The sequence below is a fragment of the Oreochromis aureus genome, linkage group 22 (assembly GCF_013358895.1).
Source record: "Oreochromis aureus strain Israel breed Guangdong linkage group 22, ZZ_aureus, whole genome shotgun sequence".
In the NCBI taxonomy this organism is placed as follows: Eukaryota; Metazoa; Chordata; class Actinopteri; order Cichliformes; family Cichlidae; genus Oreochromis; species Oreochromis aureus.
In genome coordinates, this window is record NC_052962.1 from 9,938,107 (window position 1) to 9,961,049 (window position 22,943).

Consider the following 22,943-nt stretch of genomic DNA (forward strand, 5'->3'; position numbering starts at 1 on the left):
GTGTAGGTTACTAAGATATATGTAAGTTTTATTAGGAGCCGCTTTGATTTGGCAGTGAGGGAGGCACATAAACTGGTACAGAAGATGGAAATCTTGTACACTGACTGACTCTTTGGTTAGCAAAGTGAAACAGTAGGAGAGCACACACTTACTGGCTAAGAGTGTGTGATTGACAAGCCTGTAGTGAAGGAGCTTAGCCTGGATAATCCACCCTCCTCACTCTAATGTTGACAACCTATAAAGTGAATTTCATGTCAGTTTCACAAAGATGGCAACCGGAACACATCAAATATGCAGTATAATGTATTGGCCAACTCTTTTTCACCACTGACATACTTCTGCTTTGGCATATTTTAACAAACGTTTCAGCACCAACAGAGTTGTCTGCTAGGTTGTAGTATGTTGTATTAAATTTAAGTCAAGAAAAGTCATCATGTTCAATTATACTTAGTGCCAAAACAGCGACAGAACATAGCAGGTGTAGACAGACCCCAAATTCCAGTCTTCTGGTTGGAATTGATGCCATCATGAAACCTTCCGTCATTCAGCAAAACTGTGTTGAAAAAGATGCAAAATGGGTAGCTGGTACATTGGTATGAGAAGTGTGTGATCAACGTGTGATGAGCTGGAATAGAGAATATGAAAAAATCTGTTGCAGCAGTGCAGCATCACCTGTAAAGCAAATAGTCCTGGAGCTGGTGGGAGTTAATTTCCTTTTCAAGGGCACACAGCAGTAGTGTAGCAGCCTCAGCAGTGGCATCTGCAGCCCAGTTACAGTCTGGACATCTTCACATGATGCTGTGTGGAACTGTTTCATGGACATTCCTATTCGCTGCTTTTGTCAGACATCGAATCTCAAGCGCATGCTGCATTTACCCTATATCAGGTGGGGAAAGAAGGAGGTGGTGCAGTGGTCTTTATACATCCATAGAATTAAAGTTAATACAAGGCTAACTTTGTGACAGATAGAAACATCTGGAGCATTAATGTCTAAGAATAGGAATATCCTGGAAAGATCTAGCGTCTAGCATTTGGGATTCAGCGTGTGCGCTTTCATATCCACCCATGCCATTCAGGTTTAGCTGTATCTGCTATTTGAGGATTAGCACCTCCTGACAACAGCAAACATTGTGTTTCCTCATCTTTAGCAGATCACATGGGGAATACCAATAAGCTTTGTTCCGGTGTCTGGAGAATTGATTCTGTGAGGAAAAGACGTGACGTTCCACGGGCTTCTGCACCCAGATCTCGTCGCGCTTGCTCCTGTCACCTCTCAGAATTTCCGGGACTTGCAAAGAATACGTCTATTAATAATTTTTCAGGGAAGCACCTTTGATGGCATGACCTAAGCAGCTGAAAATACTGTTTAATAGTCCTTGAGGAAAAAATATAATAGAAAATATGCTTTATTTTGGTAGTTTGAGGGTTTATGTGCCAAGAGTGATTTTCTGCCATGAGTCACTAGCCTGGGGGTGTTAAGATATTTTTTTTCTTTGTAAAAGCAGTGAATGTTACCTTTGTGCTGCTTCTGTGACTTAAAAGGACAGAAATCCTTGTTGGTCTCTGGATGGGTTTGTTAGACAGCAAGAATAAAATCTTTTTTTTTTTCTCTGTCTGGCTCTCCAGCATTTAATATTGGCGTTTGTCAGGGAATATTAGAGCAGCTGACACGCAGGGTCATAACTGACAAAGACGGTGCCCCTGTCTTCTTGTCTCTTTTCTGGTTGCCAAGAGAGACTCTGCACAATGTGTCTGCACAAACTGTCTGCGCTATTCTGTTCAAAGAAGAACGTTAAGTTAAAATAAATATTAAGCGGCGCAGAAAAGCACCTTAGATGCTGTACTCTGTGTAGTGTTTTTCCAAAGAAAATCTTGCAAGTCTCATTAACATCAGCTGCTGAGCTTCATTTTTTCAAAGGACTCAGAGACACTTGGCTCTTGGTTTAGAGGTAAACCTAAGATTAGAAGGAGCCCGGTCATTCTTCCTCTCATCATTCTGCAGTTGGCTGTACTTCAACTTTGTGATGCTAAAAGCAAGGACTTGTTGGTGAACTACTGCAGACCTTATGCCACTATATACCACTAATGAGCTAGCAAACCGGGGGAATGCACTAGTCAGTCACACTAGCCTCCCTGTGGCAGTTATTCACAATCTGCCACTTTATTTTTAACATTGTACATTATTATCCTGAGGGCAAAGGTTCTTCCAAATGCTGACCTTACTTCAAAGAACAAATGGCACAGATCACGTAGTGTCTTCAAAACACATACAAAATATGCAACACCAAATTCACACGACTGTCTGCAAACCTTTTTCCTTTTGTAGACCACTTTACAATCCATGTTGGACTTTACAGTCCCTGAAATTTCAGCTCTGTAACAAAATCTTATCATTTGTTCTCAGGGAGGATTTTGTGTCAAAGTTGACACAAACTGAAACTTCAAGCTGCAACAGTCTGTGTATCAGGTTTGACCTCTCCAGATAATTAATGTTTGAGGTATGACAATTACTGGCTTGCTCTCCACTGGAAACATAACCCCTTTTTTGAGTTTAAGAATTTTCTGATTAATATGATCAATAAAATTTCCTACTTTCATGTGATATGAATAGCTTAATCAGTGATATACATACATATATAAAAAACACCCAGCACGCCCCTGCGGGCGGTTTATCCTTCAAGCTCGGGTCCTCTACCAGAGGCCTGGGAGCTTGAGGGTCCTGCGCAGTATCTTAGCTGTTCCCAGGACTGCGCTCTTCTGGACAGAGATCTCCGATGTTATTCCCGGGATCTGCTGGAGCCACTCGCCTAGCTTGGGAGTCACCGCACCTAGTGCTCCGATTACCACGGGGAGCACCGTTACCTTCACCCTCCACATCCTCTCGAGCTCTTCTCTGAGCCCTTGGTATTTCTCCAGCTTCTCGTGTTCCTTCTTCCTGATATTGCTGTCATTCGGAACCGCTACGTCGATCACTACGGCTGTCTTCTTCTGTTTGTCTACCACCACTATGTCCGGTTGGTTAGCCACCACCATTTTGTCCGTCTGTATCTGGAAGTTCCACAGGATCTAAGCTCGGTCATTCTCCACCACCCTTGGGGGCATCTCCCATTTTGACCTGGGGACTTCCAGGTTATACTCGGAAGTCCCAAGGTCATCTTGTATCCTGCTGTTATGTGCTGGATTGTCTCTGGGGCATCTTTACACAGCCTGCACCTGGGGTCTTGCCTGGTGTGATAGACCCCAGCCTCTATGGATCTTGTACTCAGAGCTTGTTCTTGTGCTGCCATGATTAGTGCCTCTGTGCTGTCTTTCAGTCCAGCTTTGTCCAGCCACTGGTAGGATTTCTGGATATCAGCCACCTCCTCTATCTGCCGGTGGTACATACCATGCAGGGGCCTGTCCTTCCATGATGGTTCCTCGTCTCCCTCCTCTTTCTTGGGTTTCTGCTGCCTGAGGTATTCACTGAGCACTCGGTCAGTTGGGGCCATCTTCCCAATGTATTCTTGGATGTTCGTTGTCTCATCCTGGACTGTGGTGCTGACACTCACCAGTCCTCGGCCCCCTTCCTTCCGCTTAGCGTACAGCCTCAGGGTGCTGGACTTGGGGTGAAACCCTCCATGCATGGTAAGGAGCTTTCTTGTCTTTATGTCAGTGGCTTCTAGCTCCTCCTTTGGCCAGCCTATTACCCCAGCAGGGTACCTGATCACGGGCAGGGCGTAGGTGTTGATGGCCCGGATCTTGTTCTTACCATTCAGCTGACTCCTCAGGACTTGCCTGACCCTCTGCAGGTACTTGGTGGTTGCAGCTTTCCTAGCGGCCTCTTCATGGTTCCCATTCGCCTGCGGGATCCCCAGGTACTTGTAACTGTCCTCTATGTCTGCAATGTTGCCTTCTGGTAGTTCAATCCCCTCAGTTCTGACTACCTTCCCTCTCTTTGTTACCATCCGACTACACTTCTCCAGTCTGAACGACATTCCAATGTCATTGCTGTATAGCCTGGTAGTGTGGATCAGTGAATCGATGTCTCGTTCACTCTTGGCATACAGCTTGATGTCATCCATGTACAGGAGGTGGCTGACAACTGCTCCGTTCCGTAGTCGGTATCCGTAGCCAGTGTGAGATTATTCTGTTATCATATGTTACCTTATATCTGTAATCAAAGTAGTTGAATTATGATACTGCTATAGATCATATTATACCCCTTAATATAGAGTGTGTGATCAGTATGTAGTTTTAGTTTGCATTATACTTCTGACTTAAAAGAGTGTGAAAATCATTAGATCTATTTGAGTGACCTGTATTATTCGACACTGTTGAATGTGTTACACTGTTTCTTGACATTTCATACTGCTGAATCATGAAGAGAATGTTGTGTGCAGGAGACCTTGTGTCTAGAATAGAAGAAGAGAAGACCACATTCCATACCCCCACCTTTACAGAGAGCAGAAAGACAAGGAGCCGAGGTCATAACTTAGGCGCCGTAAGAGAGAAAACATGTGAATGTTTAGGCTTTTACGACTAGGTGGGGGCCACTAGAGGCTATAAAAGGCTGAGAAACCCGTCACCATTTTGAGACTTGCTGTGACCCTCTGCAGGCAGGTCTCCCCATCATGATGGTTCTTATGCTCTTAAGTGTTGAATTATATGGAAATAAATAATTGTTGATTGAGCATTTATACACCGAGTATTGTCCTTCCTTCAGCCCAAAGATTAAAAGAACTGGGAGATTTTAACAACTTGGTGCCTGGTGACCCGGATCTTTGGTGTGCTGAGGAGGGGCAGATTTGGCCTGTGGTGAGATCGTGGGGCAAGGCGAACAGAGGGCCGGCCTAAACAGAAAGGTAAGCACAGCCTGTTGTATTATAAATACCAAATGTGCATATTGGGCTTTCCAAATTAATCTGTTCGCTGAGTTACACGTATTTTCACATTAAATTTGTCGGTGTCTGGTTTTTGGCGCAAGATACTAACAACAAAAGTTGAGGCTGAATTCCAGTGTGTTAGATAAACTGCTTCTACCGAGAAACTAATAATATACTACGTTGAGCTAGTTGCAGTTTAATTGCATCTACCAAGAAACTAATAATATACTACGTTGAGCTAGTTGCAGCCCACTTTACCTTCCACATTTAACTTTGTCTAAGACTGGCTTCTGTAGCAATAATACATTAGAATCTTTGGAGACGCGGCCATATGTCCAGTACATTGAATAGAGGTTTTGAAGTTGGTTTATGGTGTCGGATATAAGCCCTCGTTGATGCGGTCATAAAATTGGTATAAGATTAAGGTTAAGCAGATACTGGCTTACGGTGTCGGTTAAGCACTAGCAACGCGTAATGCGAAACACGTCCGTAGGTTTTGGTTTATGATATGGCCGTGTTCTGGTGATGCGGCCGTAAGTGCAGTAGTGAGGGGTTGCTGGTTTCAGCACATTGAATAGAGGTTAGACGGTGGTTTATGGTGTCGGTTAAGCCTCGAGGGTTGCGGCCATAAAATTATAAGTAAAATATTTACTTCACCCCGATTAAAGGTAAAGCAGACCCTGGTTTATGGTGTCGGTTTTGAGCCTCGGGGACGAGCATCACTTTTACGATGCGATTTTGCCCCGTGGTGGCGGTCATAAGCGCAGTGAAAGGGGTACCTGGTGTATGGTGCGGTTGTGCTTCGGAAGAGTTCTAACAGTTGAGCTTAAGAGGTTTCTGTGTAAATTTCCGCTGATGAAAAGCGCTCTCTGTGGGTCTCACTGCTGGTGAGGCGCGCTCTGGGCGTTGTGTGTGTGAAGCGCGCTCTGGGTGCTGCTCTGTGTGTGAGGCGCGCTCTGGGTGTGTTTCCGTGTGTGAAGCGTGAACACAGTGACAGTGACGGTTGATGTGTGAATAGGAGGACATTAGTGCGAAGAGAATGCTTTAAGATCAAAGGTTGACGCCTAGTGTACCTGTGGAAATTAATTTTGTTCAAGGTGTGGCAACCCCCCTGTCTGTGGACGCACAGGCTGGTCCAGCGTCGTCTGGGTGCCGAGGTGGCGACTTGGGAACTGAGGACTCCCGCATAGCTACAGAATAACACTGGTACGGCCGTGTAATCACGGGTTCACATTTATTCTGGAATAGAACAAGAGAATGCTTTGACATCTAAGGTTGAGTTCTATATTAGTCAAAAAGAAAACCGAGGTTAGAGTCCTCATTTCTTAAAATAGAGGTTAGAGTCCTCGTTTCAGTGACGTTTCAGTGGTTAAAATTGTTGTGTGCCTGTCCCCTGATAGCGTGAAATTACGAATAAAGAGGGAATTTGGAGCCACATAGAGATAGACGGGCATAATTGGGTGTATTACTCTGTGGTGTAATAAAAATAATTTAAAAAAGAGAGAGAGAGTAAGAGGTGTGTAGTGGAGAATTATTGAGAAGCAGAGAGAGGAATGTGTTGGGAGACTGGCGTGCAGTTTGCGCTGTCAAGGTGGGCGTGTTGCCTGCTTATCTTTTTAACAGTGATGAAAATGATATTAAATAAATCTCTTAGTGTGTTAATACAGGAAGCTATGGACCTGGACCAACTGCCCCCACAAGCACGGCGGCCGAAGCAAAATTATAAGTAATGGGAACCACACCCAGCATGAATCAGCAGCTGTGAAACAGACAGCAGCGAGGAGAGAATTAGAGGAGAAATTAAGAGAAGTTTTAACACAAAATTGGGGCCAACAGACTTGTGGAGGTTGGGAAGGCGTCCGAGCATCACAACAAGGGTGAAACAAAAACACACACAAGCAGAGAAATGTGAGAGAAAGGCTCCTTTTAAGGTAACGCCTAGTTCGAGAAAAAGTTAAAATTAACCTGCCTACAAATGCACACACATGCAATGAAGAAACAGCTTACACTCATGAACATGTGAAGATTTTCCAGCAAGGTTAAAGCAGCAAAAATCAACATACTTCTGTTGTTAAATGATGAAGTTTATCCATTACTAACAAATAAACCCTCTGGGTTGCAGGACAACAATTTAGCTTCAAAGAAAAGAAAATAAAGAGACTGGTATGACCAACCAGTGATGAAATAACAAATTTTGTGGTTAAGAGTCAAATTGTGAGATGTTTTCTGATGATTGAACAACACAAGTGATTACTGACGGAAAGAAAATTCTCTTTTGTGAGTTTAAACATGATCTTAAGAATTTGAACATGTGCATGTTGTCCTGTCAACTTGGTGGGTTATGAGTTGATTATATTGTGAAAAAAAAAAAAGAAAAAGGGGGGAGAGAAGGCTGACACAGGGCCTGGTCCGGTGTTTCTCCCCTCTCGTTGTAACACAGCCAACACAACATCATTTTCCTGTTTGTACACTTTGGTTTGTTTTTGTTTTGTTTTGTTTTGTTTTTGTTTTTTTTGTTTTTTTGTTTTTTTTCTTTCTTTTCTCTTTATGTTTAATTACAGGCTGCTTTGCCGGCCCTGAAAGCCGAGGCTGACCTGGACTCCTGCTCTCCCTCTACGTGACCCTGACCAAATGCTGCAACAGCTGGACCCACAACAACAACCTGAAAATGTCAGTGCTGCAGGAATGCGATCTCATGCAGCAGAGACGGAGAGCACTAAACCTAAGGCCCGTTTCACTACACGGGGGAAAATTCTCAGACTACGTCAGCTGACAGAGCTGTGACGGGATGCCTGCCAAGCCCGAATGAAAAGTAAGGCCGAGCAAAAGGATGCTGATCTTGATAACTCTGCATTAACACTGTGCAGGACAGTGATGGACCAATACGGCAGCAAAAGGGGCGTGGCCGAGACAGGAGGAGCAAGTGAGGTCAAAAGGCACCTCAGAATGGACAAAAACACAGAAGAAGATGCAGGTTTCACCTACAGTGAGCATGGACATTGGAGAAAGGACTGCCCCAATTGGGGTCAGAACCAGGACGGACAGAACTTTGAGCAGCAGCAGCAGCAATGGTCGCAAACAGACTGAAAAGGAGGAGGGCAGGACCCCAGGGCACGCTTCAGGCCATGGTTTACCCAAGACACCAGAACAGGAAAGTGATGAACACACACACACACAAACACACACATCTACATACACTGATGAAAAGAAACACACACATGAATATATGTGCACTCGTCGATTGAGTGAAAAAGGACACACACACACACGCTGATGCAATGAAGAATGCTTTGCTAACAAATGCTTATGCTGATATGCAAAATGCTGCACACAAACATCCCAATACATAATTTTTATGAGGCCATTGATTATCGTTGATTACTTAAAATGTGTTTTATGTCACCCAGAGTACATTTATGTAGATTTTAGGGGTAAGGTCTAAAACAGTTTGGTTATGAAAACAATGTCTGTGCGTGATGTCTGTTTATGGCTCAAGGCCTTGACTGAATTCTTTGCTGTGCTTCATACACAGCCCTGATGAGGAGCAGTGGCACAGAGTGAAAATGATGAATTAATAGTGTAAGTTTAGGTCGGAGTACGGCATTTTCTGTGATTGAGATTTAATTCAAGGAGGAACAAAGGTGCTACGGTACCTGAGGTTCTCATGCCTTAACAATATTGTCCCGGCAGGAAGCAAAACGTTCCTGTGAATTTCTGGTTGATTTTTTGGTTTTGCTTAGCGCTAGCTTAATTTTATCAGTGAGCTTTGGCTTGTGTTCTTTCTCTAAGCAAGAGAGGGATAGTTTTATGCTTGGACATGTCTGCAATGGGCCCTAGTTTGTGTTATTTTTATTAGTATTTTGTTGGTTACGTTTGTGTTTGCTTTTGTTACAGTGCACTGAGATAAGAAAATCTGAGAGGTGTGATCCACCGGTGGTGATATTTTGTGAGTTCATGATTTAACAATCAGCTCTTTAAACCAGGCCTGAAAGATTGAGATTTAAAGCGCTATAAAATATTATTACTGTAAACAGTTGCAAAGTGTGCTTCTCCATGATTGTAATTGGCTTGGGAGAAATTCACTTATAGGGGACACTGATCACGTGAGAAGTCCTGAGTCTAAAAGGATTGCAGCGAGTCAATCCAGTCAAAAACAAGGAATTGTTTTCCTTTAAAATGATGACGTCATCTTGCTGGTGATGGATGCTCGAATAGGTCACGCGTGAGACTCCATTGTCAGCAACATCTGGTATGAATGGGTGTGAATGAATGCATGTGACTGGACTGTGATGGACTGACTTGATACTGAGACAAAGACTGCACCAACTTTAGGATTAGTAAATGCCAACAAACAATTCACCTAGCCGGCAAGAGAAGGGTGGATGCTTCGCTTTGTTTTGTTTTGTTTTTGCAGGAGCAGGAGGATAAGAGAGAGCAGAGGAGGAGACGGTAGCTTCACATGAGAGTGTGGAACTGCAGACTTAACCCTTTGGTTGCTGATTTTGAGTTCTGAGATATGATATCACTAACCTTCTCTTTTAATTTTCTAGCTCCGATGGATTGACACATGGGAGTGTGTCAAAAAGGGGGGAGTTGAGTCTGAACATCAAACAATGGTTTTATGAACAGTTTATGACTTTATTTGTGTGTTTAATAATTTAGGTATGGTAAGCTTATAATGTGTTAGAATAAAAAAAAAAAAAAAAAAAGGTTAATTTGTTTTTGTTTTTGATTTCTTGATTAAACTAAGTGGTTATAATCACTTTCATAAACACATTGCAAATGTGCTCATAATGAGTTGACACTCAGTCTTTTGAAGGTCATAAGCTTCGTTCGGCGTGACTGTCCGGACTGATAAATTGTAGGTATTGACTTTGAGTGCAGAGGGGTAAATGCAAACACGCTTACACACACATAGATTATGATTAGAATAAGTTCCTTGGTCAGAGAGTCCTGAACATGATATTTTAAACCAAATTTGCAGCACCGGAAGGACAATGGATAACAATAATAGATTATCAAGGCTAGGGAGAGAGGTGTTTTGGTTTTCTGTCTCTTGCAGAGAAAGGAACAGACACCAGACGAGGTACGGAGATATGAGGACCCTTCACAGCAGAGACAGATGTAGGGACTGCCGAGACAGCAACTGGGGTCAAGTGTCATGGCGTTAGGGCTCCTTGAGAGGATGGATCCCATAAACACAGCAATAACCATGAAGGGGTTGGCGAAAATCTAGGAACACCAGACCAACGAGGTTCGAGAGGATCTTGGCAAAAAGGGGGACACGGCTATGACCCCAAAATACACAGATCTTTGTTTGAAATCGGGGCAGAATAATCCCCTGATCTGTGCAACGACTGAAGGGTGGTCTAACCCCGGAGGTCGAAGAAAGAAGCTGAGAATCACCCAACTGGAAGATACTGGTAGCTGCAGCAATAAAAATAAAGGTTAAAAGCTCCTTAGACAGAGGTTCTAGTCTGAGTACATTTGAAAGGTATAAGGTGGCATCAAAATGGGGGTGGAAAACTGGAGCACCAAAATAAAGCTGTGGGAGAATTGGGGAGTGATGGGAGTGTCATCTGTAACTGCTGTTATTATTGTAAATCTAATTTTTCTTGCATCTGAACTGCGTAAACACAGAGGTCATCCCACATATGGTCCACCCGTTAAAGGGGGACAGAGGGCCTCAGGACCAAGAAGAACTGAACCTTGTAACGCTGGAGTGTATGTTATAAGTGATCTCTTTTTAAGAGATCAAAAGGGGGAATTGTGAGATTATTCTGTTATCATATGTTACCTTATATCTGTAATCAAAGTAGTTGAATTATGATACTGCTATAGATCATATTATACCCCTTAATATAGAGTGTGTGATCAGTATGTAGTTTTAGTTTGCATTATACTTCTGACTTAAAAGAGTGTGAAAATCATTAGATCTATTTGAGTGACCTGTATTATTCGACACTGTTGAATGTGTTACACTGTTTCTTGACATTTCATACTGCTGAATCATGAAGAGAATGTTGTGTGCAGGAGACCTTGTGTCTAGAATAGAAGAAGAGAAGACCACATTCCATACCCCACCTTTACAGAGAGCAGAAAGACAAGGAGCCGAGGTCATAACTTAGGCGCCGTAGAAGAGAAAACATGTGAATGTTTAGGCTTTTACGACTAGGTGGGGGCCACTAGAGGCTATAAAAGGCTGAGAAACCCGTCACCATTTTGAGACTTGCTGTGACCCTCTGCAGGCAGGTCTCCCCATCATGATGGTTCTTATGCTCTTAAGTGTTGAATTATATGGAAATAAATAATTGTTGATTGAGCATTTATACACCGAGTATTGTCCTTCCTTCAGCCCAAAGATTAAAAGAACTGGGAGATTTTAACACCAGTCTTGTTAATGATCTCACTGAGGGGGTTCAGGCCTATGCAGAACAGCAGTGGGGACATAGCATCTCCTTGGTAGATCCCGCACTTGATGGTGACTTGTGCTATGGGCTTGGAGTTGGCCTCTAGTGTTGTACGCCACATCCCCATTGAGTTCCTGATGAAGGCTCTTAGGGTCCTGTTGATCTTGTCTTGCCTTCTTGTAATAAATCCAGGCAGTGCACAGGTTGGTCAGTCTGGTCTTGCAGTCTCGGCTGACTGTTCTGTCTACCAGTAGCTGTTGTTTTGCGCCTCTGGTATTCTTGCCAATCCCTTTCTGTGCCCCGCTCATGTATTGACCCATGTGCCTGTTCATCTTAGCCGATATGATGCCTGACAGGAGCTTCCATGTAGTACTGAGGCAGGTAATTGGTCGGTAGTTGGATGGGACGGGTCCCTTCTTGGGGTCCTTGGGGATCAGGACCGTCCGACCTTCGGTTAGCCATTCCGGGTGTCTCTCGTTAACTAGCAGCTGGTTCATTTGTGCTGCCAGACGCTCATGGAGTGCAGTCAGCTTCTTCAGCCAGTAGGCGTGAACCATGTCGGGCCCTGGTGCTGTCCAACTCTTCATACTGGAGACCCTTTCTTTGATATCTGCCACTGTGATGGTTACTGGACCCTGTTCAGGGAGGTCGCTATGGTCTGCCCTCAGATCCACTAGCCACTGAGCATTGCCGTTATGGGTTGCGTCCTTCTCCCATATGCTCTTCCAGTATTGCTCCGTCTCCAGCCTTGGTGGTGCTGTTCTCTTATTGTTCCCTTGCCACTGAGAGTACACCTTTGCTGGTTCTGTGGAGAACAGCTGGTGGAGCTGACCCCAGTAGGGGGAGTTGCCCCTCCCTTCCTTCCCTCCCCATCTCTAGCTGCCTCAGTCTTCCCGCTCCACCACAATCACCCACACATGCAGGGCCTTGGGGTAAAGGTGTGTCACCAGGGTGCAGGGGAGGCATCCCCCCCCTCTGTCCCCTTCTGACTGCCTGTGCCTCAATTTTATCCCACAACTTAGACATTCACATTACTCACATTCTCATAACACATACATATAGGATCTTGGGGGTGGGCACGCTACACGGCATCCAGAAGACCATCAGGGTGTACAACCTCACCCCTGACGCCGTTGCCCACCTCTCAATTTTAAATACACGTATACATTGAGGGTTATCAGGAGGGGCTATGTGCTTACCTGCTGCTCTCTGGCAGGTAGCTCCATGCCCTCCTGGGTTTTAAATGCACCTTAGAACACACATGCGTCAACACTACATTTGAGCGGGCAGAGGGAGGTTTGGAGTCTTCACACACCCCCGTTCTCTGTTGCCTGTTGGGGCGGGGGGGCTGGGAGGAGGAGTTGGCCGTCCGATTGGGGTGTGGAATGTGGGGCCTCCCTGCTGCTGCCGAGCTGGGGCAGTCTGCTTCTCTCCACCCCAGGGAAAAGGGTAACACTACCTGGGTCTGGGTGCAGTTTCCCTCTCCAGGGGCAAGGGTACCTAGACCTGGGGCTTAGAGTACGCTTGGGGAGTGTGACTGTGTGTACAGTGTCTATTTATGTCTGTCTCCATGTTGGGTGAGTGTTGAGTAATTGCATATGAGAGCATGAGGGTGGGAATGGATGTTTGTATCTGTATGTGCCTGTTTGTGTGTGTCTATATGTCAGGTCGGGTATCAGACGCCACCTCTCTGGGGACATCTCAGGCCCTCCATGGTGTGGAGGTCTATCTCCCCCCCGCCACTTCCCCTACCAGTGGCAGACGCCCTCAGACATCGGTGCATTGGTGGTTCTTTGTGTCCGGGGATGGGTGTCCAGGTACACACCGGCTCACTCCTGGTGGCTGCTTGTCGGGGCCTGGAGCCTGGGGCTCGCTCTGGCCCCTTCGGGGGTGGGGTGCCCTCAGCCTCTTGGCCTGCGGCTCGGTCACTCTGGCACAGCTGGCTGCCGGCGGAGCTCACAGGCACGTCACTGCAACCCCCCCTGGCTTCTGCTCCACGGCTGCTGAGTGACCCCTCATCTGGGGCTCTCCTCAGCTCTTTCCGGGAGAGTGGCTCGGTTGCCCCTCCGCTGGTCTTCCTTGGTCTCTTGTGTTCTGAGGGCCTCTGGATGTCTGGAGTCTTGATCTCCTCCATACCTGTTTCATGCCCTGGAGGACGGGGCAGTGGCCCCCCACACCCTCTAGCAGATCATTACATGAAGGAACCTTTTAAATACAAGCGCGTTCATGCTCACAGGTGTACACACGGGTGCTCACACACACAAACTACACCCTTTTTGGCTCCTACCTCAAAGCACACTGTGCGCTGTCGATCTTACGTGCTGCACAATAATATTCAATATTTAGTGTTTACTGTTATATTCACATAGATCATCGTGATGATGTTGTTTATTATATTGTTCTGTTTTTTTGCTTGTTTTCTCTTTTTTCTTTCTCAACAGGTGATCGATATATGTATTTTTTTGTCTGTTTGTTTTGTTTGTTTTTGTTTTTTTCCCTTTATCACCGTTCCTCTTCCCCGCTGTTTTTCTTTCCCTCTTTCTTTCTCCCTTTTCTTTCCCCCAGTCAAGTCTGTCCCGTATTTAGCAAGTGAAAATAAAATAAAATAAACAATAAAAGCAAAGGTGAATCAAATAGACCAATACGGCAAGGCTGGGATGGTCCATTTGGTAAAGTAAATCCGTTGGGCATCTTTCTTTGCCTTTAGACAATAATTCTGATGGCAAAAGAACCAAACGGGACAGGCGAAAAAAAAAAAAGAGTAGGAGACAATGCATGATCGACAGCAGGGCAGAGGTGCACCTCTGTCTTAATTTGAAGAATTACAAAAGTTCAGAGTGTGTGTGTGTGTGTGTGTGTGTGTGTTATTTTTGTTAATTTTAAGCTTTTTCCACTCTGTTTCGTCGTGTTGTGTAATCAAGATATTCAATCTGCAATTGAAAAAAGAAATTCTTATTAAACATGAATATTTAGTTAAAGGCAGTGAAGAGGAAAAACAAAAAGTCAGAACTCCTTCGGCCCACCTTTGCTCATTGAAGCTTATTTAATGGTAAAAAGAAAAATGGTAAAATTTGAGTAATGGCCATGTCCAGGTACTCAAGGGAGGTTTGAACAAGTAATATAAAAGGCCTTTATTTTACTCTGCTAGAGTTATTAAACATTCATCAAGGCATTTGAGTTTGGCCACAGGATAATTCAAGTTACTAATAAGAATGGCATCAGCCAACCTGTCTCTTAGTCAGAAACTAATAAAAACTAAACTAAAAAATAATCATTTTTAAACAATAAACTGAAACAAGCAAAAAGCACTGTGGAAACTAACTGAGACCAAACCAAATTAAAAGCAGAATCTCAAAATGAAACAAGAGAAGAGAAAGTTACATGAGAGTTCCTCGGCCTTGAAAAATCAAGTGAAGTATATACCGAATGATAGATGAATAAATTTGCTTTGTTCAGTGTAAAGATATTCATCCATCCATTCACTTCCGCTTATCCTTTTCAGGGTCGTGTGGGGACTGGAGCCTATCCCAGCTGTCATAGGGCGAGAGGCAGGGTACACCCTGGACGGGTCGGCAGTCTGTCGCAGGGCTAACACATAGACACAGACAACCATTCACACTCACAATCACTCCTGTTTTCACACCTATGGGCAGTTTCCAATTAACCTATCCAAACTAACTCCACATCTTTGCACTGTGGGAGGAAGCTGGAGTACCCGGAGATAACCCACGCAAGCAAAACATGGGGAGAACATCCAAACTCCACACAGAAAGACCCCAGCCTGATGGTGGAATCAAACTCAGGACCTTCTTGCAGTGAGGCAACAGTGATAACCACCGGTGGCACAGCTCTAAACCAAAGATATTCTTTATTTATTAAATGTATACAAACTGAAACTTCAAATATTAGGTCATGTTTCTCTGTATGTAAAAGACAGTGACAGCACTTTGACCAGTTTTCTAGAGTGACCTCGGTCAGGTTTATGATCACACTGATGCTTCTCAAATGAGCCAAGAGGACTGAACGTCCTACTGGCAGGTAACTCACTTAGTGGACAGTTTTATTGCCTTTTTATTAGTCAAGAGGGCAAAGTGACTTAATGTCATGAATAATGCAGTAATATCACGAGGCAATTATAAAAAGCAAGAATATCACCAGGCAGCTGATGCCATTCAAGAAGGACTAAACTTTCTGGTAAGATTCAAGGGAACGTATTACACTCATTTTCAGCTTCACATTTCTAATCTTTATAGTAACTGTGCATGAGTCACAGTTCAAAATAATCCTGATTTAACTTATACTGTACTTAGTCAGGTTGTGGTTCCTGAGTTCGTCCACTGTCTTAATCAAGCTATTTTAGGTCTTTTCCTCGTCCCTGTAAGCTAGAAGTTTATTTCACATGATGGTTACGATGGTCAGGTTTGAATTCTAGAGCCACTGCTTTAAGTACATTTTAATTTTCATCTGATTGTCTGCTTCTTCAGTGGATTTGAATAGAAGACAGGCAAAGTTTCAATTTTCCCAGTCTGTCTTAAACAACTGTGTCAGGGATATCCACTTAACGACATCGTTATGATCTGTGAGTCAGTGAGCAGCATGAAGTCTGAGCTTCTCGCTCGCTTGGATTACTCTTACAGATGATGACCACATTTTTTCAGACTTTGGCCTTTTAATATGTATATTTACCATTGTGACAGGATATACGCTGGTGCTCAGAAAATAATGAATAGCACAATATGTCGTCTGTAAATGAAATCATTTATATTTCAAGCTCATTTTTGGTAACATTCGCCCACAGCAAACAGAAATTGTTCCATAAGACCAAGATTTTCTCTCATTTTAAGAACGGCTGTTGGCTGTTCTTAAACTGCCATCTACTTTGAGCAGTTAGCAGTATTATAAGGACCTCAGATTTGGAAGGGTGAGCCACAGTTATGGATGCAGAACAACGATTGGAAAAGAGCGGCACGTTCTGATGAGTCGTTGGCTGTTTGTCCTTGATGGAGCTGTACTTTCATTCTCATTCAACTCTTCAATTCTGCATATGATTCTGCCTCATCGGTGAAACTTTACTGGAAAGGTCAGGGCCAGTTTGAAATTGTGCTCCATGCTATGAACTGCATCCTGTATGCAGTTTGACACATAACAAACAACTCCAGTGGCGCCCTTGATGGTGCAACAACCCAGAGAATCAATGAATAGACCTTGGCTCTATTCATTCTGCCGTGGCTTTTGGCATGAAGCCTGCAGCATCTGGTAACTCTCCAACTCCCAGCCTCTGAATGCTTCTCTATTAGCTGGACTTTATCTGGGTTTCATGCCTCCAAGTTCACATCTTTTTTTAAAATCTTCCTCCGTGTGACTCAAAGGCAGTGCTCAATCTTATCAAATGTTAAACTTTGGTATCCTCTATCTGCATGAGGATTGTAAGAGGAGTAGAACAAAAGGCATGAAACATTTTGAAAAGTTGTTTTGTTTAATTTTTATTGTGTGGATGAGAGAATTCACTCTATGTGAAGGTGTTAAGAGGTCAGTTCATCTGCAGTGTGGGCTGCAGCTGAGAGGAGAGCTCTCCAAGTTAACCATGGGGCTTCCTAATGCTGCAAGATTACCTCATATTATTTCCTCTTGGAGGAAAAAGCACTACTGCACCATCAAGTAGGCCACCTAATGAGAATTAGACACATCCTTGTAGACAAACACACACACACACACACACACACACACACACACACATGCAATGGAGTTGGTAGAGTAGCTTTTATTTGTATGGGAAACTACAGTAAAGCATCAAAGGTATTAAAGAAGATGATCGCCGATGAACATAAATGTGACGTGACATGCATTTTGAACGTGCTGCATGTGTGTGCGTGGTTCGAGTGCGCTCGCACGCGCTAAAGAACTCCACGGCTGCTAATGAGGAGAGCCGAAGGGGGCTCTCGCTCAGCAGCCAATTATCCCGTCCCTTCGGAGGAATAGTCACGTGCATCTCGGTGTGTTTGTGTGTGGATAGTGGCATGTGTGTGTGCAGATGTTACAAGCTCCAGCCAGAGGCAGTCATTTCTTTTCTTTCTGCCAATACAACAACAGTCTTATTAACATAATCTTTCAGCTCTAATTATGTCTATATGTGCCACTTATAAAATGTTTCCAGCTCCTTTGTGAAAGAAAGGAACGGCACTTCCCAGACGATGCCACTAATATACTGTATGCATGTTCATATGACCAAACTGCAGTAAACAGCTGCTTCAGGTGTACTTCATACATAATTGCGCACAGGTTTTTAAGTTAGCTGGTTGATATGCTGCTTCATGCATGTTGAAGAACTTGTCAAAAGCCTGCTAAGGATTTGACATATGAGTTCTTCTTGTGGCTGAGAGTAGCTCTTTATGACCATAGACGATGTTAATGATGGACATGGCCACTTTCACTTGTGGTGACCCCCAAAAGGGGCAGCTGAAAGACGATGAAGAAGGTGTAAAAGATTAATGTAGCCATCGTACTGCCACCCATTTGGTTTGGATTATATGTTTTGGCTGGTGCCATGATGGTTTTATGAAGCCAGAATTGAACATGTTTGGACAAGAGGATGGAGTGCTAAGCTGTCAGATCATGGTAGCAAGCTTGATTAGAAATATGGGATATCCTGTCACTATATGGCTGCTGGATCTATTGACAGAATGGAACCTCCTTTCAATGATTTCTATTGCCTGCAGACGCTCGTCTCTGTAGCAATCCCAGCCAGATAGTTCCGGTTTTGACATCTCGTTCAAGAACACCTGCTGGAATTTTTCTGAACACCAAATGCTGTGTTTTCGAGGTTTGACACTTTACTTCTCTGGACTGTAGATGGTGTATGGGTGTCCCACTGGTTTCTGACAGGCTGCTGGATAATTTCAGCTCATGGTCCTGTTGGCGAACCGCTATATTTCCAGTACTCACACTTTTCTTAGTGCTCCTGCACAAGAGCTTGGAGACCACATTTGGAAGTAGCTGTTAGCTGCATTATTTGCAATGTTGATAGTTTGGTATGTTCACTCGTATCATGGCGTTCTCAAGAGAACGACGGTCTCTCATAAGTTTCTATTCCAACTCCAAAGCAACTACACAAGTTACCAACAAGTATGTATTATATAAAGGTGACGTACTCTCCCCACTGCTGTTCTGCAGACCTTCAATGCCCTAAACAAGCTCATCACAAAGAGCGAGTATGGACATTAATTCAGGAATAAGTGACTATCAGCCACCTCCTGTACATGGATGACATCAAACTATATGAGTGACACACTGACTCACTGATCCACCTCACCAGGATCTAAAGCAATGAAATCTGGATGATATTCGGGCCTGTGGTGAAATGGTTTCAAAGAGAGGTAAGGTGATCTCTAACACCTCTGCGGTCTTAAAGAAGGCCCAACAGCGTCTCCACTTTCTGAGAATCCTCAGAAAAATGGACCTGAAGAAGGAGCTGCTGACCGTCTTCTACCGCTGCTCCATTGAAAGTGTGCTGACATATTGCATCGGTGTGTGGTTCTCCAGCTGCACCACAGCACACAGAAAGGCACCCAGAGGGTCATCAATATGGCCCAAAAATCACTGGACATCCTCTTCCCTCCCTGAAGGACCTGTACAGCACTCGCTGTCTCAAGAGGGCACGCAGCATCCTACGAGACTGTACACACCCAGGACACCGGGTGTTTAAGCTGCTGCCGTCTGGCAGGAGGTTCAGGCTGCTGAGGTCCCGAACAAACAGACTCAAGGACAGCTTTTACAACAGGGCAATAGCCCTAATCAATGCAAATAGCTGACCTGATTGGCTACCTGCCTGGACTTTTTTTAGGGGGAGGTAACAACGTTTAAAACAATAACAATAATAATATTTATATTTATAACAAGGTGCAATAATAATTAATGTGCAATAATAACAGTGTGCAATACACATAACACTTATTCTTCTTTTTTATTTCTAAGTTAATATACTGTGTTGTGTTGTTTGTGTTGCGTTGTGATGTGTCATATCGTGTCGTGTTGTGTTATATGTAGTACCGACGTAGGACAGTTTTTCCAATTTCATTGTACTACTGTACTATGTATGACTGTGCAATGACAATAAAGAATTATCTTATCTTATCTTATCTAAAGGGGTTGAATTGCCAGAAGGCAGAATAGCAACTGTACAGGGGAGCTATAAGTACCTGGGTCTCCAACAGAAGACCACATCACAAATGTGGTCTTCTGCTCTTTCTCAACCATCACTATGTGCGTTTATTAACCAACATTGGAGTGCAACCAACATTAGGAAGATGCAGCACAAGAAAACAGAAGTAGCAGAAGTACCAGGGGCTGAAGGAACAACTGGATGGAGCTCTGTCCAGAAGATTGGAGTCCTAGGAAGAGTTAAGATGCTGTGCAGAGCCCTCAAACTAGTATGCAAGCTTAAGGAACAAACAGGAAGTGGGGTTTTTTTTAATTCAAACATGGCCTCTCACTTTTGATCAACACCATCACTGTTGTGTTTACCTACATAGCAAATCTATCTGTTTGATGACCACAGCGTCATAAATTATGAATGTAGTTTGGGGGATAAATATGGAAAATAATTCAAAAAAAAGGGAGCTTGTCAATGCTACAGAGGACTCAGTATTACAGTCATGAGTGCTTGTTTTGCATCACTGTTGTCTCATTCTAAATGCGTTGACTTGATACAGTAACAGCACACACAGCCGTATTCTCATAGGTGTGTGAATCTGCTCCACCATCTGAACCTCTCACAGGGAAATCCCAGCACAAAAGGCTCATTCTTTTTCCCCTCTCTGTTTTTCATTTCATTTCTCATCCACTTAAGCTCATTTAGCCAAATTGTTCCATGGTGAGAGTTGTCAGTTTGACAGGTCTGAATGAGAATCTGTGGGAACGTGGCGGTGTCGCTGAATGCGTGTGTATTAGCTGTGGCGTAAAGGCTGTGTGATCAGTGTAATTGTGTCACTGCGAGCATGGCTGCCTGGTTCAAGGATGAGGTACTTCACATTAATGCTCCCCTCCTCTCTAAATTGCTTCCAGCTGAAGCATTAGCATATTCAAAGGCCAATTTAGGCCTGACACAGAGACACCACTTCAACAATGTGACACTACAGTAATATTTCCACTGTGTGCGGAAGTTTAAACATGCAGTTGTGATGTAAATGTATGCATGTGTCTGTTGTGTGCTTTTGCTGTTTGTTTGCGTGCGCCCTCTGGGCTTCGCGAGCTTGTCGATAAGAGTTACACGACTCAAGAAGAATAGATGATTCTCCAGAGTCCACAATAGCGCTCTGAGCTGAAATGCAAAGTGCGTCAGAAAGGGCCATCACATGCTATCAGTCGATATGTGTGTCTTGGTGTTCATGCGTGCATCACAGATATGCACTTTGGCCAAAAATGGCAACTTTGTTTGGCCTCATGGACGCATGGATGCAGCTGTACCATTTTCAACGAGAGAGGGCCCCTGGGTGCACGCATATGTTAAAAAGTGTGTGTTAAGCCATTGGTATTCCATCGCCCTGAGCAGCCAGTGGCCAAACAGATCCCATCATGTTTGTGTTAGGAGAACAGATAAGCTTCATTCCCTCCAGGCTCGCTACATGCTGATGCTCCTTTCAGCCAGCTTGAATGGATTACAGCATTCACTTCATGGTTTGGACCTGCACTGGCGTGAGATGTATGTGGAGGCCTGGTTGGTTGCTTCCCCTCTGAATTGCTTTAGTGTCAGCCACGTATGTGTTTCAGCAGTCTCAGAGACCACTGGCTAGACTTGCCCGAGAGCAGGATGCGACGCAGTATGTCAGTAAGGACAGAAACCTGCCTAAGTATTGTGACAGCATAGAGAAAGCTGTTCTATTTATGGAGAGGCTGTCAGAGTTTTCAGCGTTTTTTCAGTTTGCTCATTTAAGTTGAGTTTGTAAATGCTTAGTTTTTTGGTTGAAATGATAAATTACTCTCCCACAGAGGATACTTTTTAGGGCAAGAACAAACATTTACTATACATACACACCAACAGCTCCTAAAGTATTGACAAATTTGACTAGAAATAAAAACATGTCATCTTTATTGTATATTTAGCATAGTTAGTTTTATGAAAACTCTACTATTTCATTTATAGTTATTTATTTATATTTATATTTTTATTTATTTATAGTTGCCTCACAACAAGAATGGCCTGGGTCAGAATCCCCTATCAGGCTGGCGTCTTTCTATGTGGTGTTTCCATGATCTCCCTGAGTTTTCAGGTACTCTGGCTTTCTCCCACAGTCCAAAGATGTGGGGTTAGGTTAACTGATAACTCTGCCCTTATATGTGAGTTCGAGTGCACCTAACAGCACTGCAGCAGAGTGGTGACCTGTCCAGGGTTTACCCGACATCTTACGGGCAGCTGAGGTAGGCCCTCTAATCCTAATTAATAATGATTTTTTTTGCAAGCTGAGTTCAATTTACTGCTAGACCTCTTGAATTAAGAAATCGCTTAAATAGAACCTGTCAGTAAGTAGGCTAAAAGATGGCACAAATCGACACATCGTGTTTCTAAAGAAACAGCTGAGAAACAAAGTCATTGACATCTGTCAGTCTGGAAAGGGTAACAAAGCCATTTCTCAGGCTTTGTGACTCACAGTGAACCTCAGTGAGAGCCATTATCCACAAATGGAGAAAACTTGGAACAGTGGTGACCCTTCCCAGGAGTGACACAACCACAAACCATTAGGTTTAGGGGCTAATTACTTTTTCACTCAGGGACAGGCAGTTTGGGATATTTTGTTCCTAATACATGAAATTAACAATTAAAAAACTTCATTTTCTATTTAATCTGGTTTTCTTAAAATTAGTTTGACATATATATAAAAAAAACTCATCGGTAAGGGAGCAAATGCTTTTTCATGGCACTGAATATCAGGGGGGAAAAAAGCATAATAGATCCCCTTTAAAATGATACAAAAAAAATAAAATGGGTTAGACCCAGAGAAAATGATTTTTTTTTTAATGCATTTTCAATCATATGGTATTCTACAAACATCAGACTTTGTATCACTGAATGACAATACAGGAGTGTTTGTGTACATGCATGTGTGTAGTATGCAGGGTGTATTTGGGTGTGTGAACTGTGTGTATGTGTTCTAATACTCAAACATACTTTTAATGTGAGTATTAATGTAGACGCTTGGAAAACAAACTACAGTTTTGCAAAAACTCTCAGCAAAGCGCAGTGCAAAATGAAGCACAAACACTTGTATTTGTGACTTGTAAACAGGGTAGAAGTAAGAGCAAATTGGCTGGGTTTGAAAAGACAAACTGGAGGAGGAAATGCAGCAAAGGTCAGAGTCCAAACAGTAAAATGCATGGAAATTGACTGAAGACAAAATCGATGCGAGCTTCCAAAACTGCCACTTAGATTTAAAAAAGTGTGTTTTCTCCGGGCTGTGATCTTCACAGTACCTCCATAATGAGCCAGTTCAGTTTATAAGTGCATCATTTTCCCTGTTTTTTTTGGCTTCAAGTCACAGAAAAAAAAACAAAAAAACCTTTTATCTGCAAATTTGAAACTTTGACGGATTGTTTTTTTTTCCAAAACAGTAACTTAAGTCAGCTTTTGTTGGCTTTAACTTTAATGGTTGACATTCTAGTGCACAGCCAGGGTTTTCTG